Raw genomic sequence first — 22232 nt, forward strand, 5'->3', positions numbered from 1 at the left:
TTGGAAGGTAATACGAATTCTACTAGATAAATATTTTTTACATATCGTACGCAAATGTTTAGCTTCAAGTTAGGGTGGTGAGGACAAATGCCCCAGCTTGGCTTTCACTCATTGCTGTTCAGAACCGAAAACGTAAAACTATGATCCTCTGGCAGCGCACGAAAAATTTAACCATAATTCGTACCACCAGAGTCGTGTGGTCGACATCGAGATGCACGTTCGATTTATATCGTAAGTGGCCCGCGCGTTCGATAGGTAATCATTCTTGGGAATTACTGGGATCTTCGACACTGTAGTCATATTCAAGGTGATCTGATTTTTCAAACCAGACATCCGGACTATTTATCCAGATCTGCCTGGGATAGTTCGCGTTGAACGAACACAAATTTTGTAAATCTTGTATTTACAAGAAAGTCGGAATAACATATCTGTATAAATCAGACGTTATTCTGCGAAGTTTCCGTGGTAAGTAATCTCTTTGTTGCCCCGAACAGACACTATTCTACAAGTCGCGTGTGTCACCGTAGCGTCTGAAACAGAGATCTTCCGTGCACATATCGTAAGAAGTAATATATTTTGTGAGAGCTCTAATGATTGTAGGCGAATTTCAAATATTAAGCTGTATTTTTGTCAGGAAACTAATTTGCCTTTTAAATCGTAGGTGTCTTATAAACGGCATGAAATATGGTATGAATTTGTTGTATCTTCTTACGTATAATTAAATGTTTGAGCCAGGGCAGTTCGCATCCTCAGGCCCAGTACAGTGCGCCCACATTTTCTTGGCTTCTCGTCTCCCTAGCGCTGAATCGTAGAGGTAGCTGATATTCGAGCTGCTAATATGTTTATTCTTCTTGCTGCAAACTTTGGCAATCAAATGACACTCTGCCCAATGGTAGTAGTCATTGTTTAACGCTGTAATTTATTTCAGTGATAAGTAATTTCTAGCAGTGTTATTTGTACACTAGCTCTTAAACCGTTGTGTAACCCCCCCCCCTCCCCCGCACCATCCAGATCTGACACAACATATATTACCTGTTCACTCTAAGAAGACTCTCGGAGCAGTAGCCGAGGGATTAGCTGTTTCGACTTCTCCTGATGCTAACAGTCTTAGTTTTCAGTATTGCGTGCAAAGAGTCTCTTCGCTGGCAGTATCAATAACTTCAAACAATTTAAAATCCAATTATACATAACATTTATGTCATATTTAACTCCACGGATTACATTTGCTTTCATTTACGTGTACACAGACGCACCGAACACAGCATCATCTGCTAAATAGAGCTGACTAAATAATTTGCATATCTTTACAGGAGAATGATTTACAATACCAGTTCTGATTGTTCACTGGACTGGTCGATTTTACTAATTTTTCCTTGTTAATTTTTGCTTTTTTCATATTTTTCGGGCCTGTCTCAGCCAGTTCGAATTGTTAGCGGCCCAATAATGCGTATTTCTTACTTTTAGCTTTCCACGATTCATAAAGGTAGCTTCATAGGTTAGTTACTGGCATAAGTAAAGCTGTGAGGACGCGGCGTAAGTCGTGCTTGGGTAGCTCAGTTGATAGAGCACTTGCCCGTGAAAGGCAAAGGTCCCGAGTTCGAGTCTCGTTCCGGCACACAGTTTTAATGTGCCAGGAAGTTTCATATCAGCGCACACTCGGCTGCAGAGTGAAAATCTCATTCTGGTTAAGAGAATTATCTGAAGAAAGGACATATTATCCTGATCTCACACCAGAACAGAATGAAAGCACAGAATGAAAGCTTCATTTCCTCTGTGCCCCTTTATTTTCGGATCGCGGCGGTGCAAAACACTGTTTCTCCCTTAATCGAGGCTACGTATTCTGTTATTCGGCAGCAGTCTGTTTCATGTTCTAAGCTCTAAAATAGTATCATAATAACTCCGAAACTAGTACTGTAATCGGATTTTGAAGAGTTAAAACATTATTGGATTCGTTTCTTTAGGGTTACATTTCAGTGTTTCCATTTTTAAAAAAAATGAAGTCGATACCGATATTGTACTTTCTGACTGTTACCTGCAGATTAGCGCACAGGGATAAGATACAGAACAGTCGCCAAAGCTACCGAGAAGCTGATGATTTTATGAAAAAAAAACTTTTATAAAGTTCTTTTACGGAATCTTTCAGTGACGAACTTTGGAATGCCTAACTGCTCATATACGAGGGCCGTTCAGAAAGTAACCTCCGGTTGATTTAAAAAAATACACCAAGTTAAATAAAAATATTTTAATATGTACATCTTACAACTACATCTTTGCACTATTTTTCTACATAGTCTCCATAGCGATTGAGGCACTTATCGTATCTCTTCACAAGCTTTGAAATTCCTTCTGCATAAAAATCACTCGCTTGTGCCTGGAGCGAGCCTGTGACCGCATCTTTGAGCTCTTCGTCGTCATCAAACCGCTGTGACCCGAGCCATTTCTTCAAATGCATGAAGAGGTGATAATCACTTGGCGCCAGGTCTGGGCTGTAAGGTGGATGGTTGATAACGTCCCACTTGAAGGACTCAAGAAGGGCCGTTGTTCTGCGAGCAGAGTGAGGACGGGCGTTATCGTGCAAAAAAACGATACCGGAAGTCAGAATACCACGGCGTTTGTCCTGTATAGCCCGTCGTAACTTTTTTATTGTTTCACAGTACACGTCTTGATTAATGGTCGTACCACATTCCATGAATTCAACCAACAACACCCCTTTGGCATCCCAAAACACCGTTGCCATCAGTTTTCTGGCAGAAAAATCTTGCGAGGCTTTTCTTGGTTTGGTAGGCGAATTTGAATGTGCCCACATCTTTGATTGTTCTTTTGTCTCAGGGTTCACGTACTTAATCCAGGTTTCGTCACCGGTCACGATTCTGTTTAACAATGGTTCTCCTTCGTCCTCATAACGTGACAGAAAGTCTAATGCAGAGGCCATTCTTTGAGTTTTGTGGTGGTCGGTAAGAATTTTGGGCACCCATCGTGCACAGAACTTACGGTAACCCAATCTTGCTGTCACTATCTCGTACAAGAGAGTCTTAGAAATCTGTGGAAAACCAGTAGACAACTCCGACATTGAGACCCGTCGATTTTCACGAACTTTTGCATCAACTGTCTGAACGAGTTCGTCAGTCACCAATGATGGTCTACCACTCCTCTCTTCATCATGAACGTTTTCTCGCCCACTTTTAAATAAACGTACCCATTCACGGACAACTCCTTCACTCATAACTCCTGGTCCGTACACGGCACAAAGCTCACGATGAATAGCTGCTGCAGAATATCCTTTGGCTGTAAAAAACCTTATGACAGCACGCACTTCACATTTGGCGGGGTTTTCTATTGCAGCACACATTTCAAACTGCCACAAAAACTAAACTAACTCCTGGTCCGTACACGGCACAAAGCTCACGATGAATAGCTGCTGCAGAATATCCTTTGGCTGTAAAAAACCTTATGACAGCACGCACTTCACATTTGGCGGGGTTTTCTATTGCAGCACACATTTCAAACTGCCACAAAAACTAAACTAGCGCAGGTACGACGTTCACTCGACCACGGCTTGATGCCGACTGACCTGTTGAGTGCGTGAACACACAGATGGCGTCGCTACTCCCCCCACAACCCGCACTGTGACCAATCGGAGGTTACTTTCTGAACCGCCCTCGTATGTTTGTGTTTGCTGCTGTTGGGCTAACTTTAATTCCACGCGCTACGGGACTCATATAGCGGAGACAGAAAAATGTTAATATATACAACTCTGTAAATCTGTTCTTGGACTTTTATAAATAGCTTTCTGCAAGGCATTATAACTCATTCATTGACTGAGTACCAGTTACGAATTCTCAGCTGACAAATTGTGACTTAGACTACTAATCGCGCAGTGAAAGGGTACAACTACATTCTCATATTTCCCCGGGTGCACAACTTTCTGTTCCTCTACATCAGCAGATAGCTGATAATCTCTGCAGTTGGGTTATATCTTGTCAGGATCTAGCTGGATATTACTGTTGTTTTACAGATGACGGAGCCGTTTGTGAAACGTCTGAGCTCGCTTCAAACAGTATCCACCGCATCATTTATAACCTGAACAGTACCAGTCGTATCACACTTCACTAAGGGACTCCAGACATTAGATCTGTGATACTTAATGTCTACATATAGTAGATAAGACCCTGCATTCTGTCTGTTAAGAAGGCCTCAACGCATAGACACATACTATCTTCAGCTGGCGTTGGTGCTGTACGGTATCAAAATTATCTTGAAATCAGGAATCCATTTCATTATAAAAATATCTATCTACGGATATTCAATGTTGGACAAGCGCGAGATGATTTTGCAGGTGAACTACACTCCTGGAAATTGAAATAAGAACACCGTGAATTCATTGTCCCAGGAAGGGGAAACTTTATTGACACATTCCTGGGGTCAGATACATCACATGATCACACTGACAGAACCACAGGCACATAGACACAGGCAACAGAGCATGCACAATGTCGGCACTAGTACAGTGTATATCCACCTTTCGCAGCAAGGCTGCTATTCTCCCATGGAGACGATCGTAGAGATGCTGGATGTAGTCCTGTGGAACGGCTTGCCATGCCATTTCCACCTGGCGCCTCAGTTGGACCAGCGTTCGTGCTGGACGTGCAGACCGCGTGAGACGACGCTTCATCCAGTCCCAAACATGCTCAATGGGGGACAGATCCGGAGATCTTGCTGGCCAGGGTAGTTGACTTACACCTTCTAGAGCACGTTGGGTGGCACGGGATACATGCGGACGTGCATTGTCCTGTTGGAACAGCAAGTTCCCTTGCCGGTCTAGGAATGGTAGAACGATGGGTTCGATGACGGTTTGGATGTACCGTGCACTATTCAGTGTCCCCTCGACGATCACCAGTGGTGTACGGCCAGTGTAGGAGATCGCTCCCCACACCATGATGCCGGGTGTTGGCCCTGTGTGCCTCGGTCGTATGCAGTCCTGATTGTGGCGCTCACCTGCACGGCGCCAAACACGCATACGACCATCATTGGCACCAAGGCAGAAGCGACTCTCATCGCTGAAGACGACACGTCTCCATTCGTCCCTCCATTCACGCCTGTCGCGACACCACTGGAGGCGGGCTGCACGATGTTGGGGCGTGAGCGGAAGATGGCCTAACGGTGTGCGGGACCGTAGCCCAGCTTCATGGAGACGGTTGCGAATGGTCCTCGCCGATACCCCAGGAGCAACAGTGTCCCTAATTTGCTGGGAAGTGGCGGTGCGGTCCCCTACGGCACTGCGTAGGATCCTACGGTCTTGGCGTGCATCCGTGCGTCGCTGCGGTCCGGTCCCAGGTCGACGGGCACGTGCACCTTCCGCCGACCACTGGCGACAACATCGATGTACTGTGGAGACCTCACGCCCCACGTGTTGAGCAATTCGGCGGTACGTCCACCCGGCCTCCCGCATGCCCACTATACGCCCTCGCTCAAAGTCCGTCAACTGCACATACGGTTCACGTCCACGCTGTCGCGGCATGCTGCCAGTGTTAAAGACTGCGATGGAGCTCCGTATGCCACGGCAAACTGGCTGACACTGACGGCGGCGGTGCACAAATGCTGCGCAGCTAGCGCCATTCGACGGCCAACACCGCGGTTCCTGGTGTGTCCGCTGTGCCGTGCGTGTGATCATTGCTTGTACAGCCCTCTCGCAGTGTCCGGAGTAGGTATGGTGGGTCTGACACACCGGTGTCAATGTGTTCTTTTTTCCATTTCCAGGAGTGTATTTCCGGAATTGACGCTAAGAGCATTGTGTGGCGCCATACAATATCAGGCATTGTAGATGTCGATTTCAGTCGTTTTTCGACACTATTAGAGTTCAGAAATCTCGCATTCATTCTGCTGTTTCAAGTCCACGAGTTATCAAGCTATATTTGGACACTAATTTTTGCGCCACTGTAAACCTTAACATACGTCCAAAGCTTGTTGACGTTTTTGGAGATGTACTACGTTAGCATTGCTACGGTAGTCTTATGAATTGTCCATCTGACAACCAAAGTACATTTCAGATGACATTAGTCTCTGGTTCTAAGCAGTGTTTCGTACCTACTATAAAGCAGACACTATTTCAACATACATCCCAGAATAATTTGTATACCAATGGGAACTTGTGCCATCTACATATATATTGCAAAGTACGCACGGTGGACAAAAAAGAAGTCACTCTGGGAAGACTATAATTTAGCCTCGATAACGGAAGAGAGTCCAAAAATTTCTTCACATATCCCTTATGCAACTGAAGCCTCTCACAGACAGATACCGTATACCGCCAAATTGTCGGTATGTTCACTGGTACATTTCATCTGGTGTTTCAAATACTCCTGATACTTCCTGTGGATTAAGACCGGGTTATTTAGCGGACCAGTCCAGGTGCAATCTGGTACCTTCGTGTGACCCACCTACAAGGTGGAGTCAAAAAGTAATGGGAATTTTTGTTTTTGTTAAAGAATCTTTATTTATTAATCAACATCAAATACGTTCACTTCAAAGTAATGCCCCGCACATAAAATAGACTTGTGCCAGCGCTTTTTTTTTCAAACCTGGAAGCACTTCTGGAACTCACTTTTCAGTACGGTGTTCATCTCCTTCAGCGATTCTGTTTTTATGTCGTCAAAGGTGGCTACACAACGTTCTTTCATGATTTTTACCAGCCTCGGGAATAGAAAGAAGTCGCAGGGGGCCATATCCGGCGAATACGGCGGCTGACGGAACATAACGCTATCGTTTTTTGCCCAAAAAATCACGAACAAGCGTTAAGATGTGAGCGGGAGAAATATCATGATGCAATTTCCACGAGTTGGTTTGCCACAATTCTGGTCGTTTTCTTCGGAATGCTTCACGCAAACGGCGCATAACTTCCAGGTAATATTCCTGATTGATTGTACGACCGTAAGGCAGGAATCCATGATGCACTACCCTTTGTAAGCGAAGAAAACAGTGAAAAGAACCGTCCTATGTGATCGAACTTGCCATTTCTTTACGGTTTGGCTTTTTGGGACGTTTCCATTGGGACGGGAGTGCTTTGGTTTCGCTATCATACCCGGATACCCATGTTACGTCACGTGTTACAACCTTCTTTAGAAGTTCTGGGCCCTTGTCGTCCTCATTCAGCAATTCCTGAGCGACGTCGTTTATGGTGGAAACTCAATAATTTCCGAACAACAGTTTTTGCAGCTATAAGTTTCATGTCCAAAACATCCATTCCAGAAGCAAATTCTTTACTTCTTCCACATTGTCGTAAGTAATTGATGTACCAGGGCGGTCGTCTTCTCGACCCTCTTTGAAACGTTTGTATCACTGGTAAACTCTTGTCTTACTCATAGCAGATTCGACAAAACCTACTGTCAACATCTGGAATCCGGTACTGCTTTTTATTCCATTTTCCAAGAAAAATTTAATCCAAATTCTTCGATTCACCTTTTACGAAAGTAAAAATTCTCAAAGCACTCGAAAATATCTATAGCCTTTTCGACTGGCAAACATAAACTAACTATTCAAAAAGGCGGAAAATGCAAACATACAATAGAAACACGTTTACCAATAAGATAAAAAAAAATTGAAAATCGCATGCATAAAGCCCGCGAAATTAAAAATTTCCCGTTGCTTTTTGACCACACCTCGCATGAGTGCAGTCCTGACAGCACAGCTGTTGTCATCTTGCGAGTGCCCACAGCATACTCACCATGACGTTGCAGAAGAATAGTCAGCAGATGGTCAACAAGAAAGTTGAAATAAACATCCTAGTTCAAGGTTACCTGAATGAGTGAGACCAAGTAGTAATTTGAAAAACACCCTTGAAACGTCATACAGCTGCCTTCAACCTTAACTATACCCTCCACACACTGCAAGTTAAACGTCTTATTGGGCTATCTCAGGTCAGTTACTGTACAGTTTCTGTGTTACCCACCTCACTGCAGAGCTAACGACCACTGTTGTTACGCCATGTTACATGCCTGGGTGTGGTATTCCATGTCTTATAAGACAGTCCGCGTTGATACGCCAACAAATAGGGTACCTTCATTCACGGTGTGTTCATGGATTCGTCCAAACGCAATAGCTCCGACCTAACATTCTGTCACTCATATTACTGCGCTGATTCCAGACAACTGAACAGCATATACACACCACTTCACTGCCAAGACTTCCGTCGTATAACCGTCCTGTAGCAGTTTTACACCTTCTCCAAAGGGATCGTTTAAGGGGGTGAGTTTACATGGTTACTGGCAGAGCTCAATCGACTATATCCCTGTATATGAGCCATAGTTCCTCTGTTTGATCCACCGATTTGTCCAGACTACTGAACAGGTTGTTTTGCATCCTTTTGTACATTGCTGACTTATCAGTTTAATGCCATGTTTACTGTTAATCGAACGTGACTGGAAATATTTGTCTATGGCCTAAAATGGAAAATCGAAATCCTAAATGAAATGATGGAGTTGAAGAATTCACATTTCTTCACCAAATTCAACTCAATACTCGTAAAATAGAAAATACATAAAATTAAGCTTATATCTGATTGTAGATCCCACCAATACTTTGTAATTATTTTTTTAAACATACGAAAATTGTGACAGTCTCTCATTTTGTGATATATTTTGTCGGCCAATGCAAGTGATGCGACAGCCGCGTCGGCCAGAAAACGCTGCAAGTGACTGGCAACGCCAGGATCGACATATCGATAGGCAAATCGAAACAAGTTTTGTTTTGATTGCTATCTGTTTTTTCTGCACTGTTCAGTTATTTGTAATTTGTGATATCGTGTCACCTGTAGAAGTTTGTGAACAATGGCAAACAGGCTCAAAAGATCCATAGAAATGGAGATTCCTGAACACCTCAAGAAAAGACAGTCACTTTGTAAGAATAAATTGAGTGATTATTTAAATTTTTTCATGTGAACAGCATACCAACGTACAAAGAGTCATCGCCTCTTATTAAGTTATCTTTTCCTTTCTTCACAGAATGACCACAGAATGTGCCAAGACTATACAGAAAAAATTTAATAACTATGTACGCTTGAGTTAAATGTATCTGACTGCCGCTGAAGCCTGACGAAGAGGTCGTCTAATCTCGAAACATGTTGCTAATAAAATAATTTAAGTTGTCAACAAATTTAGTGACTGGTAGTGGTATCAGAGAAACCTTTATATAATTTGTACACGTTTTTAGACAAAACATTTAGAATGAATTAGCAAAACGTTTTGACGCGCCTGGCACCACGTTGCAATTTACGCAGTCAATTGTGGAATATTTGAAAACTTCTGTAGGCAAAGCAAGATTCCTGCTGGATTTCCTCATGATAAAACAGAAATTTTGAAACCAGATCCCTCATTGTAAGGCGTACCCGGAAGCAGATATAGACTCGAATAACAATTTAGTAATAATGAAGAGCAGACTGAAATTTAAGAGAATCGCCTGCAAGAATAATTGTGGAAAAAAGTGGGATACTGAGGAACTAAAAAAGGATCAGGTGCATTTGAAGTACGCGAAGGTTGCCAGATACTGCGAAAATCAATAGACCTCTAGGCAGTTCAGTTGAAGAGGAGCGGACATCTCTAAAGCGGGGAAACACAAAATCTGGACAGACAACCATAGATACAAAGAAGGCAAGAGTGACTGAAGATATACTTCAGTTGATCGACAGAAGAAGAAAATATAAAATTATACAGTGAAAGACAGGAATACAGCAGCATAAGTCACTTAGGAATGAAATAAATAGGAAGCGTTGGGAAGCCAAAGTCAATTGGTTGCAAGAAATGTATGAAGAAACCAAAAAAGAAACTTTTATCGGAAGGACTGATCCATCACACAGAAAAGTCAAGACAACATTCGGTGAAAGTAAACGCAATGGCATCAACATTAAGAGTGCAATGGAGAAACATTTTGAAGGCTTTCACGAGGAATTTCTGAAAGCAGTGGGGGAAGTAGCAACCAAATGACATTTGAAGTTGGTGGGCAGAATTTATAAGACTGGACACATACCTCAGACTTTCGGAAAAAATATCACCTACACAATCCCGAAGATGGCAAGAGCAGGTAAGTGCGAGAACTATCGTACCGTCAGCTTAACAGCTCATGCATCCGATTTGATAATAAGAATAATACACAGAAGAAGAGAAAAGAAAATATAGGAGGAGTTGGATGATCGTCAGTTTTGTTTTCGGAAACGTAAGGGCACCAGAGATGCAGTTCTGACATTGCGATTGATAATGGAAGAATGAAAAATCAAGATACGTTCACGGGGTCTGTTGACCTGCAAAATGCGTTCGACAACGTAAAAGGTGCAATATATTCGAAATTCTGAGAAAAATAGGAGTAAGTTATAGCGAAGAACGAGTGATGTACAGTAAGTACAAGAACCAAAAAGGAAGCACCAGAAATTGAAGATCAAGAACGAAATGCTCGGATTAAAAAGGGTGTAAGAAACGGATTCCGGCTTTTCTCCTCTAATTTTCAACCTACTGTATACATCGAAGAAGCAGTGGCTGATATAAACGAGAAGTTCGTAACTTGTATTACAGTTCAGGCCGAAAGGATATCAATGATAACAGTCACTGATGATGACGTCGTGGAAGTGAAAAAGGATGACAGGCTCTGTTCATTATATTAAATGTTTATTGAGTAACTACAGAATATGGATTGTGGGTAAACCGAGGAAAGACGAAAGTAATGAGAAGCAGCAAAGATATGAGATTGGCGACGAACTTAAAGTCAAAATTGGTGACAAAAAGTAGATGAAGTTAAGGAAATCTGCTACCATGGAAGAAAAATCACACATGACGGAGGAAGCAAGGGGGACATAAAAAGCATATCAGCACAAGTAAAGAGGATATTTCTGGCGAAAAGAGATCTGCTAGTGTGAATTCCTAAGGAACCAAATTGCTGAGGTCATCGGTGGCTAGACTTACACAGTACTTAAACTAACTTCTGCTAAGAACAACACACACATCCATGCCCGAAGGAGGACTCTAACCTACGGCGCTGGCCGGATTGGCCGAGCGGTTCTAGGCGCTACAGTCTGGAACCGCGCGACCGCTACGGTCGCAGGTTCGAATCCTGCCTCGGGCATGGATGTGTGTGATGTCCTTAGGTTAGTTAGGTTTAAGTAGTTCTAAGTTCTAGGGGACTGATGACCACAGATGTTAAGTCCCATAGTGCTCAGAGCCATTTGAACCATTTGAACCATTCGAACCTCCGGCGGGAGGGGCCGCGCAATGCATGACATGGCGCCTCAAATCGCGCGGCCACTCTGCGCGGCCTGCTAGTAACAAACATAGGCTTTAATCTGAGGAACAAATGTCTGACAATGAACATTTGGAGAACAACATTGTGAGGTGGTGCATCGCGGACGGTGAAAAAATTGGAACAGAAGAGAATCGAAGCGTTTGAGATGTGGTGCTGTAGAATAATGTTGAAAATTTGGTGTTCTGGTAAGAAATGGAGAGATTCGAGATTCTCTGCAGCATCAGTGAAGAACGGAACATGTGAAAAATAGAAGAGGGGACGGGAAGATAGCGCATCTGCTATGGGGGCTGCAGTTTATCATGTAGTCATAACGACCGTGCGTCTTTGCTTTCCTCACATACACAAATAATTGCACTGTGTCGAGAAAGAGATTAGTGACAGGAAAATTCTGGAAAGTTCTGAGGGCTGAACACCGAATCTTTAGGGAAAATGTAGTATTCATTGACATTCTTGTTACGAGCTAGTTCTTGCTTTCACAGAGGGCGTGAAATAAGGATGGCCAAAGCTTTTATTCGTTTCACGAATGTATAGTGGATGTGTAGTGGCAGTCTTTCGTGTCTTAGATAACACTGTGTTGTTTTACAGACTGCTTTCTCCACTGTCTCGCAAGTGGCCAGGGTGCCCCTTCCAGTCACTGACAAGGGAACCTCCCCATCGCACCCCCCTCAGATTTAGTTATAAGTTGGCACAATGGATAGGCCTTGAAAAACTGAACACAGATAAATCGAGAAAACAGGAAGAAGTTGTGTGGAACTATGAAAAAATAAGCAACATATACAAACTGAGTAGTCCATGTGCAAGATAGGCAACATCAAGGATTACGTGAGCGCAGGAGCGCCGTGGTCCCGGGGTTAGCGTGAGCAGCTGCGGAGCGAGAGGTCCTTGGTTCAAGTCTTCCCTCGAGTGAAAAGTTTACATTCTTTATTTTCGCAGAGCTATGATCTGTCCCTTCGTTCATTGATGTCTCTGTTCACTGTAATAAGTTCAGTGTCCGTGTTTTGCGACCGCACCGCAAAACCGTGCGATTAGTAGACGAAAAGACGTGCCTCTCCAATGGTAACCGAAAACATTTGATCGCAAGGGCATAGGTCAACCGATTCCTCCACAGGAAAACACATCTGATATATTCTATACGACACTGGTGACGGCATGTGCGTCACATGACAGGAGTATGTTGTCGACCCACCTAACTTGTACACTTGGCGAATGGGTAAAAAGATTCTTCTACCTTGCCCGATTTAGGTTTTCTTGTGGATGTGATAATCACTCCCAAAAAAGTTATTAAAACATAAGAGTTTGTCACATAAACTGCAACAAATGAATGCAACAGTTTCACAGTCGCACAGTTTTCCCTGTGCTCTGTCAAAACAGAGTTTTTAAAGTTTTCAAATTTTTCCGTGTGTAGACCGTCAAATCCTGCATATTTCCAAGCAAATATGAACATGTCCTGGAATTTTGGAGAGCGAAGTTGATTATGTGTGAGTGCCTGAACTTTGATAATTGTCTGAAAATAAAAATTTTTTCATTCGAGGGAGAACTTGAACCATGGACCTCTCCTTCCACAGTTGCTCACGCTAACCACGGGACCACGGCGCACCTCAGTTCATGTTGTCTTTGATAATGCCTATCTTGCACATGGACTACTCATTTTGTATATTTTGCTTTTTTTTCATACTTCCATACAACTTCTTCCTATTTTCTCGATTGATCTGTGTTCAGTTTGTCAAGGCCTATTCACTGTGCCGACTTATAACTAAATCTGAGGGGGGGGTGCGATGGGGAGGTTCCCTTGTGAGTAATCTAAGAGATAATCTTGGCTTTTCAGTAAGTCGAGTGGCTCGCCAGATTTTTGTTAGGGAATCGCAAATGTGAACAAATGCACATATCAGATCGATTTCCAGTCTATTACCTGACGCATGCGTTTCAAGCTGATTACTCAAGAAACGCAGATTTTCAAAAGATTATTTTCCATTCGTACTCCAAGTTGTCATGTTACAGCACTCACAATTTGACAAAATTTTTGCTGCAAAACTGTTTCAGTAATGTGCACGCTATACACTAGAGCACTTGAAGGTGTATTTAGAACAAAGAGCTGCAAAGTAGAGCTACTTCACGTCTTTTGCTTGTTTTACAACTGTTTCTGTGCTTTAGAAATAAGGGAGGTCTGCCACAAATGGCTGCTTGCTACGCCACTATCGTCAGACCAGGAAAATAAGAGCAGTTTACATTGAACGCCAAACAGAGGTGAAGAGATAGACGGATATCCTGTTCGTCCGGACGCTAAGGTTTTGATGATAAGAGCAGTCGATAGCGATGAGCGACAAGTTACCAAGCGGTCGGCCTCCATCCAGCGAGGTAAGCACTCACCATACACGCGTAGTTGCTTCTTCTTCAGTTTTTAGCGATATGTCGACCGTGCTTAGGTAGACTGGATGGAATTTTCTAGAAATGGTATACGAGCGATTAAAAACTACGCCGCTGTGTTTGAACTATCGAATGAGAAGAAGTAGTACTACAACAAGTAGTGAAGAAACTTGAAGAAAAGTTACAGTGCCTTGCTTAGATGTTCGGCGACCGAGTCAATCAGTCTTACAAGAGGCATGTCTTATGTGTGTACAAGCTTCTTGGTTATTGTTCAAATTTCATTTGATAATTCGAAGAATGAGAATTGTTGATGATATACTGGTGTAGAATGAAGAGGTACTGAATGGATTTGGAAAGAAAAGACATTTACGGCGTTTCATGGCTAAAAGAAGGCATCAGTTGATAGAGCACATCCTGCGGCATTTAAGATACGTAAGTCTGGTAAGGGAGGGAAGTATGGGGCCAAAAATTGTAGAGGGGACCAAGATTTGACTACATAAGCGGATGCAAATGGAAATCGGTTGCACTGATTCGCATTTTGCGAATTCGGATTGTCGTCAGGTGTTTGTGATTGATGAAAATTTTTATTGGACCGGGACTCGAACCCGAAATTCCCGTTATAGCGAGCAGTCGCCTTAACGACATCGGCTATCCAAGGTCGCCTGCAGAACCGACGCGAACTAGCAGTTTGTCGCAGAGTACACGGCCCTTACCCTTGCACAGTTCTCGATTCCCGCAAGGGGGGGGGGGAGGGGGGCAAATATTCTATCGTCATTTTAGCCCGTCGATGCACTAAATCATCATTGAGGGTTACAATGTCTGTGCTTATACAGTATCCGTATCTTCACATTACAATGTCTTACAGACATGCATGCATTACAGACACTGTAGAAACAGACATTGTATAACTGTATGACATTATAACCATCAATGACGTATCCATGCATCGATGGACTAAAATGACAATAAAATATTTGTGCCTCCCTGTGCGGGAATCAAGAAATGTGCAAGAGTAAGAGCTGTGGACTCTGTCAGGTTTGAAAGTGACTGTTATTTAACAACCTTACACTATTCTCAATATAGTATTAAACAGTCAACTGGTTGCACATAAACGGTAAGTACATTAACGTAGGTTTCGACACCTACTAGGGCTATCTTCATAGAATGAAGTGTTGCTAAATCGTAAAATTACATTGCTAAAAAGCAATAGTAAGAATTTGGAGCAAGTCTGATGTTGTTCCCAGTTTGGCACTTGTGGCAAAGGCCAGAACGTTATATTTTACTTTTGACTTGAGCACAAGTGCTCCACAGTCTGACTATTGCTTTTTAGCAATGTAATTTTACGATTTAGCAACATTTCATTCTGATGGAGACACCCCTGGTAGATGTCTAAACCTACGTCAATGTACCTACCGTTTATGTGCAACAGGTTGGCTGTTTAATCTTATATGAATTGCATCTTTCTTCGATTTATTTTCAGTTCATATTCTGTACTGATTACACAATTCATTCCATTCAGTTTGTCACGTAAATCTTGGTTCTTATACATATTGTATGTTACCCGTTGTTCCCTATAGTTTACACCACTTTTTCTGAGAATTTCTAACATCTTGTGTCATTTTACAATGTTACATTCTTTTTCTAGGTCCCCATATCCTACGAACGTGTCTTGATTTTTCTTAAGTCTTGCTTCCACTAACAACCACGACGTCAGAACTGCCTCTCTGTTGCCTTTACCTTTCCGAAGGAAAGGCCGATTGTCATATAACAGATCATCAGTTTTCTTTTCCATTGTTCTATATATTACTCTTATCAGCAACTTGGATGCGTGAGCTGCTAAGCTGAGTGTTTGATAGTATTTGCACCTCTCTGCCTTTCTTATCTTCTGGGTTGTGTAGATGACATTTTTCCGAAATTCCTAAGTACAACAGTATCACACTTCCTTACACATTGATTCTTCCAGACAATTCTCTTAAACTTCAGTGTGCTCTTCAACATTATTAAATGGTCTATATCTGCTACTGAGCATGCCTTACAATCTCATATCTCATTTCAGAATCTCTTTCTGACCATGATATAATCTAGCTGGAATCTTCCTATATCTCAAAGCCCTTTTCAGATATACAAGATCCTCTTGTGATGTTTGAACAATGTATTCGCTGTTACTGGCTGAAATTTATTGACATCCGAGTTAGTCTTTTTCCTCTCTCATGCCTAACACCGAGCCTATATTGTCTCGTAACTCTGTCTTCTTTTCCTTCTCCTTCGCCACCACCCCAGTCACCATGATTGATTTTCATCTCCCTTTACATGCTGAATTACATGTTCAATACCCTCATATAGTTTCTCTACCTCTTCATCTTATGCTTGTAATGTAGGCATGTATACTTAACTGTCGTTGTTTCCATTGGTTTGCTGTCAATTCTGATGAGAATAATCCTATCGCTGAACTACTCATCGTAGCTCACTCTCTGCGTTAGCTTCTTATCCACGACGAGTCCTATTCCCGTTACACTATTTCCCGCTGCTGTTGATGTTACCTTAGTTCTGTTTCATTTCACTAACTCTCACTGTATCAAGACTGAGCCTTTGCATTTCCATTTTCAATTGTCAACTTCGCTGTCAAATTCAGACATGAAATTCCACTCTCCGACTCTTAGAATATTACACGATCGTTGGTTATTTATTCTTTTACTCATGGTCACCTCCCCCTTGGCAGTATACTCCCAGAGATTCGAATGAGGGACTAACCCAGAAACTTTTGCCAGCAGGAAGGTCACCATCACACTTTTCCAATTATAAGACGTGCGTCATGTGGCTACACTCGGTGTATAATTAGTGCACTAGTTTCCATTGCCTTCTGGATCCTCATAACGTTGATCATTGCTGATTTTTTCCTCTTTTAGGGGCAGTTTTCCGTGCCAGCAGCAAGAGGATGCCCCTCCTCCCTGTTTGACAAGGCCGTTGGCAGAACGAGAGTTTCCTTACGCCGCAAGATTTTCATTAAAAATTTAATCATTGGTCAGACCGTCTTGATTACTTGTCAAGGACGGCGGGACTGTAGCATGCCAGAGATAAACAGTAAGCTGAAAGGCAAGACAAGCAAAATATGTCAGGTAAGCATACAAAAGCCACTTCGTAGCATATACAAAGTCTGTTAGCGTGATTGTGCATAACTTGTTTTGTGTCATGATATTCCTCAGCCACGCCAATCACAGTGTCATTTACGTTCCCTGCGAGTAAGAGGCGTTTTTACAGAAGAAAAAAGGAAAACATCTATATCTGCATTTAGATGATCCGGAGCAGTTCTCATTGTACACGCCATCCCTAGAAAGTTATAAAAATACCCTCGAAATCAGTTTTGTAACGCGTCTCATATTTACCAAAGAACTTAGGGACAAAAACATTTTACGCTGACATTGAATATTTAATTATGCAATTTCAGGACTGTGATGAAAAAAGCAATTGCAAGTATGTACTGCTGAACGAGGAATTTTCAACTAGATAGTGACTAAAATCGCAGTTATTTGTTGGGTGATTAGAATGTGAGGATTCGAAATGGTTAATTCGAAGCCGCCGAAGGAGCACGATCGGCAGACGGACGCGGCGGCCTTGGGTGTTATCTACGACGTGCTCAGCGACAGCTGAAGTTGCGCAAACCGCTATCAGCGGGTCATTAAGGCACTGCGCTGCGTTGCTAGCACATTGTCTGACGGTCGGTGGGACCTTCTGCTGAGTGTCTTCCTACGTATGCAGCAGTCATTGCTCCAGAATGCTCTCTTTCTCTCTCTCTGACACTCGTTTCTGATATAAATACGTAGAGCTTCCGCGGCCGGCGCCAATCTCATTAAAATACTTCCGGATATGCCGCCGGTCCACCTCATAAAATACTTAAAATGCTAAAATACTAACATAACAGTCATTTCGGCCCTGTTGCAGCGACATTCCTCGGACATTGACTTTTATTTAAGTATAGCAGAATTTTAAATATTTTACAAGGTGATGCAGCAGTACACCCTGAAGAATTTCTTTGAGACAGATTTTTCTGGTGGATCAATTACGACTACCTTCTTTTCACTTTATCCTAAGATTTCTCTGAAGTGGAGTTTATAGATTGCACGGACCGGAATCGAAAAACAATGTACGCACATGCAGCAGAAACTACCATCTTAACGGTGCAAAATACTACCAAATAAAGTACAGTTTTTTTAACGTATTCTTGTTTATAATTTAGTGACATAATTTTTCTTAAGCCATCTGCAGGGGTGCACAGTTAGTGTGCGTTAAAACTCGACCTGCAGGCAGTCTGTTCGTCTCCTGCTGAAGGTAACAATTTTCATCGCCTGTATTTGGCCAGTGGTTTCTCATCATTAGACTTAACTTCTTGGCTTCTGTTCTAAACCTTTCTTCAATGTCTCATGGAGTGAGGGTATGTGACGCAGCTGACGGTAGTTCGTACTTCGGATGGGGACATTAAGCTCGGCGGCTGGCTTTGTGCTACTCGACGTGTGCAGACGTAGCACAGGCACCAGATTTTACTCTCACTTTCTCTTTCAACCACACAAGCACAAGCACTTGTCACGGTTATAAATGCTCTCATGGAACTTTGCACACAGGTGAGAAAAGTGATGGGAAACGTTCTACCATCGTGTCGGAACTCCTTTTGCCCGGAGTAGCGCTCGAGGTGGCATGGACTCAGCAAGTCGTTGGAAGTTCCCTGCAGAAATATTGAGGCTTAACAGCTGTCCATAATTGCGAAAGTGTTGGTAGTGCAGGATTTTGTGCAAGAACTGACCTCTCGATTATGTACCATAAATGTTCGATGGAATTCAAGCCGAGCAATCTGGATGGCCAAATCATTCGCTGGAATTGTCCAGAATGTTCTTCATACCAATCGCGAACTCTTGTGGCCCAGTGAAATGGCGCACTGTCATCCGTAACTGAAGTCCATGAATGGCTGCAAATGGTCTCCAAGTAGATGAACTACAGCCATTTCCAGTCAATGAGCGATTCAGTTGGACCAGAGGAGCCAGCCCATTCCATGTATCCCCACCCCACACCATTATGGAGCCGCCACCGGCTTGCACAATGCCTTATTGACAATCTGAGTCCATGGCTTCGGTGATCCGTGCCTCGCGCGAAGCCTACTGTTAAATATTACCACCTGAAATCGGGACACGTGTGGCCAGACCACGGTTTTCCAGTCGTCTAGAGTCCAACTGATGCAGTCACGAGCCCAGGAGAGGCGCTGAAGGCGATGTCGTGCTGTTAGCATAGGCACTCGCGTGTGTCGTCTACCGCAATAGCCCATATTCCGACTACTGCCCTGACGATACGCTCGTCGTACGTCCCTCATTGATTTCTGCGGTTTACGTCCCTCATTGGTTTCTGCGGTTTTCATGCATTGTTGCTTGTCTGTTAGCACTGAGAACTCTACGCAAACGCCGCTGCTCTGTGACGTTGAGCGGCCGGCGGAGGTGGCCGAGTGGTTCTAGGCGCTACAGTCTGCAACCGCGCGACCGCTACGGTCGCAGGTTCGAATCCTGCCTCGGGCATGGATGTGTGTAATGTCCTTAGGTTAGTTAGGTTTAAGTAGTTCTACGTTCTAGGGGACTGATGACCTCAGAAGTTAAGTCCCATAGTGCTCAGAGCCATTTTGTGACGTTGAGCGAAAGCCGTCGGCCACTGCGTTATCCGTGGTGAGGGTTAATGCCTGAAATCTGGCATTCTCAGCACACTCTTAACACGGTGTATCCCCGGATATTAAATACCCTAACGATTTCCATAGTAAAGTGTCCCATGTGTCTAGTTCCAACTGCCATTCCGCATTGAAAGTCTTGTTAATTCCCGTCGTATGGCCATAATAATGTCGGAACCTTTTCACATGAATCACCTGAGCACAAATGACATCTTCGCCAATGCACTGTCCTGTGATACCTTGTGTACACGATACTACCGCCATCTGTATTTGTGCATATCACCATCACGTGACTTCGTCACCTCAGTGTATAATAGGTCAGAGGAGAACAACGGCAAGCCAGGTTTTCTACGAGACTGCAAAAGGAGATTCATGCATTAGCTCCCGCGATTGTTTTCTCACTTTGGAACTTATTTTGACGACCTGAATTCATCTTTAACTAAATGTATCCGATGTAATCACCCCAGCTAACAATCATTTTATCTTGAAATTCTTCCATTGGTCCGTGACTGCATAGAAAAACAACAACATGGTTCGCATTGATGCAAAACACTTTCGTTATATTTATTAATTCCCAAACTAGTTTCAGCGACAAATATCCCCATTATCAGTAGTTTCTTTGATTCTTATTTGCTATACATCAAGGCATGGTTTTACGATTGTTGCCGTTGTTTTCGGCTTTTTCTGCTTTTTTTTTGTTGTTGCCGTTTTTCTTGGCGTACATAACTTCGTCTGCAAGTTCGTTGAACAGCTTGCAGCTACTTTTAGACACAGAGAAAAGTAACTTCCGCACCTTATTCGTAATCCGAAGCACTGCACTGGGCGTAATGTTTTGGGTACGAACAAGGTGTCAAGGTTACGTTTCTCTGTGTCTAAAAGTAGCTGCAAGCTGTCCAGCGAACTTGCAGACGACGTTATGTATGCGAGAATCAAAGAACCCATTGATGATGGCGATATTTGTTGGTGAAACTAGTTTGGGAACAAATAAATAAATAACGAAAGTGCTTTGCATCAAGGCGGACCCACAATCCCCGTCTAACAGTTAGAAAAGACAACAAATAATTCTACAGTTCATAACGAGTCAAGCCTAAGAGAAAGAAACATTCTCAAGAGAATAATAAATATGCTGTAGATACATACGAAATGTTTTAGGAGACTGAAGCAGAATTTATAATATTTTTGTGTGAAAGAGGAACAGCAAAATGCCTGGATAGCCGAACCTGAATCGGATAGAAACCGCCTCGTGTGTTAAAGACGGATGTTAGGAAGCGGGTCAGTCTGGAGGTGACTTTTAGTGGGTTTCCCACATCCAACTGGTTGAATACCGTGTTGGCACCCGCTTCTCCCGTGTGGTGTATATTGCGCAAACATTTAGAATACATTCTCACACTTGCCCAATCGTTGAACTCTAGACAAGATAGGTGAGGTACACGGTTTCCGTCCTGGGGTATGAATAAGAGACTGATGGCTTTAGATGTTTAGTCTCTTGAAACCACTGAACAGCTGCAGCATCAGCAAAATTTAGTGTCGCAAGTCTTTGATTTTAACGTTTCTGTGCGTTGATTCTCGCAAAGCCCAATCTCTGTTATGAAATACCATGTGTGCAGCTCCATCGCGTGTATCGATTACTTGTCCAGTGCAGTCAGAGCAGTGTTTCTAATCTGGTAACCACTATGCTGAACCTACCAGTATGATAAGTATAACGCAAAAATAGCGTTTTCTTACTCAATTCATATCAGCTATCTGGTGAAGGATTCAGCCAAATAAGCTAAAACAACACAGTTACGTCTTTCACGGTTGTAAGTGGACCCTCACCACAGTACTGAAGTAAAGACTTTTTTGTCTGAAATTATTGTAGTGTGCTTCCTTTGTAACTCGTGGTTCTGGGCTGCAGACTAGATAGCACACGCGTAAATGCAGCCCTCATCGTAGTGTTGAGTTTGTCTTGTTATCGTTGAACAGAGGATGAAAGGTAGGCAGTAACACTCTGTGGCGACTCGTAGCCCCCTTCCAATATACTAACGTGTATTACGCGCGTAAGCCAGCCCGGCTAGCCGCGCGGTCTAAGGTTCAAATGGTTCAAATGGCTCTGAGCACTATGGGACTCAACTGCTGAGGTCATAAGTCCCCTAGAACTTAGAACTACTTAAACCTAACTAACCTAAGGACAACACACACATCCATGCCCGAGGCAGGATTCGAACCTGCGACCGTAGCGGTCGCGCGGTTCCAGACTGTAGCGCCAGAACCGCTCGGCCACCAGCGGCCGGCGCTTTCTAAGGCGAGGCTTCCCGAGTGGGAAGGCGTGCCGGTCCCCAGGACGAATCCGCCCAGAGGATTAGTGTCGAGGTTCGGTGTGGCGGCCAGCCTGTGGATGGTTTTTAACAGGTTTTCCATCTGCCTCGGCGAATGCGAGCTGGTTCCCCTTATTCCGCCTCAGTTACACTATGTCGGCTATTGCTGCGCAAACACTGTCTCCTCGTACGCGTACACCATAATTACTCTACCACGCAATCATTGGGTTTACACTCATCTGGTTGAGACGTTCCCCCCCCCCCCCCCCGGGGAGGGGGAGGGGGGGGGAATCCAGTGGGGGCCGAACCCTGGGTTCGGTGTGGGGCGGCGGTGGGGTGAGTGGACTGCTGTGGCCTGTTGTGGGGTTGTGAATCACTGAGGGCTACAGAGGGGCGGGGCCTCTTCGTCGTTTCTAGGTCCCTGGTTCAATACATACATACAGGGTGTTTCAAAAATGACCGGTATATTTGAAACTGCAATAAAAACTAAACGAGCAGCGATAGAAATACACCGTTTGTTGCAATATGCTTGGGAGAACAGTACATTTTCAGGCGGACAAACTTTCGAAATTACAGTAGTTACAATTTTCAACAAC

The sequence above is a fragment of the Schistocerca nitens genome, chromosome 6, assembly GCF_023898315.1.
Source record: "Schistocerca nitens isolate TAMUIC-IGC-003100 chromosome 6, iqSchNite1.1, whole genome shotgun sequence".
Taxonomy (NCBI): Eukaryota; Metazoa; Arthropoda; class Insecta; order Orthoptera; family Acrididae; genus Schistocerca; species Schistocerca nitens.